Source organism: Mustela nivalis (genome assembly GCF_964662115.1).
Source record: "Mustela nivalis genome assembly, chromosome: 6".
NCBI lineage: Eukaryota > Metazoa > Chordata > Mammalia > Carnivora > Mustelidae > Mustela > Mustela nivalis.
Window position 1 is genome coordinate 4,902,918 of NC_139025.1, and position 6,117 is coordinate 4,909,034.

Consider the following 6,117-nt stretch of genomic DNA (forward strand, 5'->3'; position numbering starts at 1 on the left):
ATATTTTTCTCTGATCTCATGGCTCTGCTCCCCGAGCCGCCCCGCCCCCATCACTGCCTCCCTCGTGCCCGTGTGCCCGTGCCCTCCCCGGGACTCTGGGCTGGCCCTTCCTCCCTCCCCTCTGCAGCCCCGGCCCCGTCGCACTGGGCCTCGCTGCCGCTGCCACCTGAACACGGAGGCCTCCCGTCCAGAGTCCGGAGTCCGGATGGGACTGAGCCACACCTCCAGCCTGCTCCTCCAAGTGTCGCCGGGACCCGGGGACCTGTGACCGCCACAGCCTGGCTTTCCTGGAGCACGTCTTCCTGACACGTGGGGCCATCGGGGTGAGCATAGGTTTGAAACACCAGCCGCCTGTTTCCCGGGGCCTTTGTTCCTCTAGGACCTGCTGCTTGGGGGGTGGGCCTCGTCGTGGGCCGTGGACGTCCCCCCCGGAATCAGGTCCTCACAGCTCTGCTCCATTCAGCTCTAAGCCCTCTGTCCCCTCGCCCCCGTGACGGCTGCCCCAGCCCCTGGCTCATGCTGGCTCCGTCCTTAGCGCTTCCCGAAAAACGCCCCCCACCCTCTCGCACCCTTCTTAGCCCTTAAATGGTGGTGAGCCTCTCCCGTGGGCTCCAAGGGGGCCCTGGTCACCTCACCAGCCCTGGCACGTTGTGGGCGTCCTGGGGGTGAGCCAGGCTCCCCCTGACCATGTGCCCCCATGCAGGCACGGGGCATGTGCTCAGCAAAGGTTCAGTTTCACCGCCGTGTGCCACCGTGAGGCCCCGGTGGCCTAGCCTGGCTTCCCAGAGAAGCCCTGTTCGAGCTAATGCCCACGGGCCCCAGGAGTCTGTGTCTCCGGATCCCTTGCCACTCTGGCCCGAGGCCTCCTGACTCCCAGCCTTCGTGGTCCTGAACTTGGAGTCTCCTCTGTTCTGAGTGAAAGCCTCCCATGCACGGCGGGGCCTTCCTAGACCCAGGGGGCCACTTGGGCGTCTCAGCTCCCGCCCCTCCGCCTTGGTTTGCGGTGGAGCAAAGCAGTGCTTTAAAGGAAATTTATTTTTCCAAACAGCAGAACAAAGGGCACCATGTTTAGGAAGAAAACGCATTGCTTACATTAGGGAAAAATTAGTAGCGTTCTGTAATGAAAGACACTTGAAGGCGTTGACTCGGCCCAGGCTGACATACATCTTTGACTAGTTTGTGAGATACTCATAAAATTATATGCTGTTAATTTAAGGCTTCTTATGCTAATTTTCAGTCAATTTTATTTGCCTACGAAATTTATTAGTGGCTTCCCTGGTAACAGCCGGGCTTGGTCCAAGCATGGGGGATCCTTGTTAAAAACACCAAGTGAGGCGGAGCGGCGGATGACCCGGTGCCTGGCAAGATGGAGCTCGAGGCCATGAGCAGATACACCAGCCCGGTGAGCCCTGCTGTCTTCCCTCATCTGACCATGGTGCTGTTGGCCATTGGCATGTTCTTTACGGCCTGGTTCTTCGTTTATGAGGTTCCCTCCACCAAATCCACTCGGGATATCTACAAAGAGCTCCTCATCTCCTTGGTGGCCTCGCTCTTCAAGGGTTTTGGAGTCCCCTTCCTGCTGCTCTGGGTTGGCATCTACGTATGAGCTCCCAAGGGTTCCAGCCAGGCGGCTTCACTGAATTCCTGCTTTTGTAAATTAATTTTTTTACTGTTGCTGAAAGTGTCCCATCCACTGCTCCCAATAAAGGCAGATGTGTGACAAAAAAACAAAACAACAAAACAAACAAACCAACAAAAAAAAACACCAAGTGAAGAAAGTAAACCAGAGTTCGGTGGGAGGGACAGAGGGCGTGAGGACAGTGTCCAGGCAGTCCAGCGCCTCAAACCTGAGCTCGGACAACACTGGGGGACACACAGCGCTGTCCCAGGGCCCAGAGCAGTCCCTGATGGGTGCGGCACGCCCCGTCTACAGATGGGAAAGCTGAGGCACAGAGCCAGTGACGTTCCCCCCGAGTGGAAAGCCACAGAAGAATCTAAGTGGTCCCACTGCTCGGCGCATTCCCCAGCCTCGGGTCAGCAAGAGCGGGTCGTTCCGGGTAAAGAAGGTCGGGTGCTGTGTGAATCCATAAAACAGCAAAGGGGAGGTTAGTCCACCTAGACTGGGGCCTCCTGGATGGTCCCCGTGCTCGGAAGGGCCTCATGTTGTCGCCAATCCAAACATTCCTACGGGACCCCCACGAATTGCATGGCTGGCCCTGCCCGCAAGCGTGGGGCTACAGCGCAGGGGAGAGCGTGGGACCCAGGGTCAGCCTCCCCCCAGGCTGTTCCAGCAACATCCTGCTGACCTCCTTCTGACCTTGGCCAAGCCCGGCCTTCTCCCCAAAGGGCGGACCCAGACGCCCGTGGAGGCCCGCCCCCCGGAAGGACTGATGCCAGTGACGTCCGTGTGGTGACGTCCTCCCCGACCACCGGCCACAAAGCAACGTTCGCAGGGGTGCTCCCTACCCGTGCCACCTCGACCTGCGAGAGCTGACCCGGGGTCGCTGCCGCACAGCCATGGTGGCCCGTGTCCCGGGCCAGGCCCCACTGGGCCGCCAGCCGTGGGCTGCGAAGGTCATCCCCCCTGCTGGTACAGCAGTTGTCCATGGGGGCGTAGGGTCTCCTAGGGGCAAGACGGAGGGCACGCAGCAGAGCAGTCAGGGAAAGCTCTTCAAAAAATGCCGCACTTAAGTGAAGCCCTGAAAACCGGTGGAGAACTGACCCGTGGAAAGGGTGGACAAGGCTGCCAAGATGGGGAACAGAGTGGGCAAACACAGGAATGCGCTGAGGCGGAGGAGGGTGACGACGGGCCACCAGGAATGGGGGGACCCGACCAGGTGAGGCTGGGAAGGCGCCCTGAGCCCCTGATAGGAGCGCCCCTCCAGCCGCTGTGTGGGGCACAGCTCAGAAGGGGGGGGCAGAGGTGTCTGCGCTGGAAGTGCGGGAAGAGCCTGATGGGTGCGCAGAGGACGGAGGGACACAGCGCAGACTCAGTGGGGCGGGCCCGCTGGACCTCAGGAGCCAAGGACGGAGAGACTCAAGGTGTGGCCCCCTGCAGGGCAGGGTGGGCGGCTTTGGTGCTCCCCCGAGGGGACCCCGGAAATGGGGGCTGGGAGGAGAGGAGGTGAGGCGAGGAGAGACGGGATTCCTCGTGTGGGCTGGAGGGTCGGACGCCGCTCCGGAAGTCCGGCAGTTTCTTCAGAAACCGAACGTCGCCCCCCTCTGGCCCTCACCCCTGATTGAGCTCCTGGGCATTCATCCCAGGGACACGAGGACTTCTATGCACACACAAACCTGTGCACGGTGTTCGTAGAGCCGCTTCTGGGCTGGCCCCAAACCAGAGCCCCAGATGCCCTTTGGGTAGATGGTGAAACAGACTGTGGTCCATCCAGGCCAGGGACACTGCCCACCGTCTAGAGGGAACAAACCGAGGACACCCGCCACAGCATGGGCCGAGCGAGGAAAGCCGACCTCGGACGTCACACACAGCCTTCGGTGGCAAAATGACGGGACAGACTGACAGTCGCAGAGGGAGAGAGATGGGGAGAGGGGAGAAGGGGGGAGGTGGGCAGTGTCAGGGGTCCTCACGCGGATGGGTGTTCTGGGCCCTGATTGTGGCGCTGGTTCCGTGGATCGGCCCACGCCATGTAGTGCCACAGAACCGGGCAAACACACACACACAGGGAGTTGTTGCGCCGTGGACCGTCTGTCGCCCCGGGGATCATTGGCTGGGCCTAATCCCCAAGCCCGTGGCCTTGGGAGACGGTGAGGTCCCGAGGGAGGAGTCTTCACCTTGAGATCAGCGCCCTTACGAGAAAGACCCCGCAGAGATCGCCTCTGTTCTGCGCGTGAGGTCACAGCGAGAAGGGGTCCCCAGGGGGCCGGACCTTCCAGCATCTGGGGCTTGGGGCTTCCCACTGCCAGGACCGTGAGCAGGAAACGTGGTTGACGCCGTCGGGTCTGTGGTGCTTTGTCAGAGTGGCCCGGGCCAGCGACGGTGGCACGTGACGCCGGCGGACTCCGCGTCGGTTTTCCCGAGGGCCACTTCCCGTCCTGTCCCAGGCCGCGGTGAGGCACGGCGTTACCCCTGGGGGAACCCGGGTGAAGGTGCACGGGACTTCTCGGTGCTATTTTTGCAACTTCCTGTGAATCTGTAATTACTTCCAAAAAAGAAAAAAAAAAAAAAAAAGGAAGGGACAGCAGATCTCCCGGAGCGCTGACAATATGGGCCAAGGCCAAGTGTAGCAGACACACGAGGAATTCCAACGGTCTGGGCAGACTTGCCAGGTCAGAGGAGCGAGGTCAGCTCAGGTAAGGGGGGCACGCCCCCAGGAACAGTCCCACTGGGAGCGGGATGTGACCTCTAAGCCCCGTGCAGAGAGTGTATCCCTGTCCTGCTGGGCCCCTGCTTTGAAGGGCAGGCGAGCAGGGTGGGGGGCTGAGGGGGGGCAGGCAGGGACTGTCGCCATCGGCTCCTCCCCCAGCAAGGAGACCGGCCGGCTCATGGCTGGAGCACAGGGTAGCCCCGACTGCGATTTTCCTCTGGGGGAGGGTCTCGGGGGCTCCAGGAGGCATGCGCCGCAGCCTGGGCTCCCCTGCAGAAGTGAGGAACTAGACGGTCTGGCTTTGCACACTAGGAGCTGTGTGCATCCCACTCTCCTGAGTTATGTGAGGACACAGTTTATCTTTAGCCCGAAGCCACCTGCTGGGTAATCTGTTTCTGTGTACTCGATTGATCCCACCATCCCTACAGGAGCGAGGAGCGGCTGACTTTATTTAAAGCAATCAGCTCACACGGAGAAGCTGGCCAGGGCGGTCCGGCACACCTGTCCGGACAGCCGCGGGCTTCAGGGGACGCTGCCCTTCCCTGAACAGGGGCACAGGGTTGGGCTGCCCCGGGTCAGGCTGGCCAGGGACACAGCGCCATGACAGGCAGTGCCCAGAGGGAGGGCGTTTGACACAGACCACCACGAGTTGAGACGTCCCCACACTGGTCACTAAGGCCGTTTCTTCCTTCTAACACCTCGATTCCCTCTTCTAGACCAGTATTTACCTCCATGAACAAAATTCTGGAAACGTTTATACCCAGCACCGCACAGCGTTGCGTACCCTGGGAAATACAGATTGTCTTGATGTGTTAATGGTCCCCCAAGGAGTCCGAGCCCCGGGAGAACAGAGTCACCCTGTGTCCTGTGTTTGCTGGATCCATGTCCAGACCTGCTCCCAGGCTCCCCCAAGACTGAGCAGCCTCACGCGTGCACAGACGCTCAACCCCCGGCCGCCCCCACCGGAATTCAGGATGTGCCCCAGACACGCCCTTGCACGGGCTGCATTAGGAAGATACACAAACACGGCTGATAATCTAGTAATGGGACGTGGGCAGGCAGTGGATGTGGGTGGGGCTTCGGGGGCCTACAGCGACCCTGGCAGGACCGGGAGATGGGGGCGTGGCTCTCCGCTGTCTGCCGTGCGCACTTCGCACCCCCCTGAGATGAGGGTGGGGCTCCGCCTTGCAGCTGAGCCACGAGGGCGGCTGACACGCAGGTGTGCGCACCTGCCGCCGAACCCCAAGTCTCCCCAGGGCCCCCTCAAGGCAGTCAGGGCAGGACTCACCAAATGCGTGGACAATAGGCGCACGTTGCCTCGCTGACTTTTATTGTGGTAACTATACATAACATAGAATTTACCATTTTAGCCATTTTGTACTTTTTTGAAGATCCATTTCTTTATTTGAGAGAGAGCTCACAAGCGCGTGAGCCGGGGGAGGGACGGGGGGAGAGGGAGAAGCCGACTTGCCACTGATCGCAGAGCCCCGGCAGGACTTGGGGTTTGATCCCACGTGTCCCAGGACCCTCGGATCCTGACCTGAGCTGAAATCAAGAGTTGGACGCCCCACTGGCTGAGGCACCCAGGAGCACCCCACCCCAGCCCAGTTCAGCCGTTTTAAAGTGTACAATTCAGTGGCATCCAGTATGTTCACGTGGCTGGGCACCGTCGGCAGTGTCTCGTTCGAAAACGTGTTCAGCACCCCAGACGAAACCCCCCGTGGTGGCTAATGTTACGCATCAACGTGGCTGGACCACAGGAGGCCCAGACGGGCGGTACAACTTGGCTTTG

At 60.7% G+C, this 6,117-nt stretch overlaps 1 pseudogene across 1 annotated transcript; it reads left to right on the forward strand.

The window, feature by feature from the left end:
* Positions 1-1,339: 1,339 nt before the first annotated feature.
* On the forward strand, positions 1,340-1,758 carry LOC309866280 (dolichyl-diphosphooligosaccharide--protein glycosyltransferase subunit TMEM258 pseudogene; annotated as a pseudogene). Its single transcript has one exon. The product of its transcript is annotated as a dolichyl-diphosphooligosaccharide--protein glycosyltransferase subunit TMEM258 pseudogene (transcript).
* The last annotated feature ends 4,359 nt before the right edge of the window (positions 1,759-6,117 follow it).